We start from the raw sequence: 342 nt of genomic DNA, 5'->3' as shown, positions 1-342 counted from the left end.
CAATGTTTATTCCCATCCTTTTAGCTTTTCCGTCCCCTGCACCCCTGTCGCACTCCCTCCCCCTCCTCCACCCGTCAACTTTCTCCCTTCCTTTGAAAAACGAAAGCACGGCCTTCCCTCCAGCCCCACAGGGAGTGTTGTTAGATCGAGTGAGTGAGCGCGAGGGGGTCGACAATGCATTTCGTGAATGTAGTTCAGCTTTATAATGAGTTTAGCCGTAAGATCTGGCCATGGACTGGAGGTGCGTGGCCGAGAGGAGACCAATTGTGTTTACGTAATAATCCAGTTACTCTCCTCCAATAGTGTTAGAGCTCGGTGAATGCCCGCGGGACTCAGTGAATA

Source organism: Penaeus monodon, chromosome 20 (assembly GCF_015228065.2).
Source record: "Penaeus monodon isolate SGIC_2016 chromosome 20, NSTDA_Pmon_1, whole genome shotgun sequence".
Classification (NCBI taxonomy): domain Eukaryota; kingdom Metazoa; phylum Arthropoda; class Malacostraca; order Decapoda; family Penaeidae; genus Penaeus; species Penaeus monodon.
Note: the sequence above shows the minus strand (reverse complement) of the source record.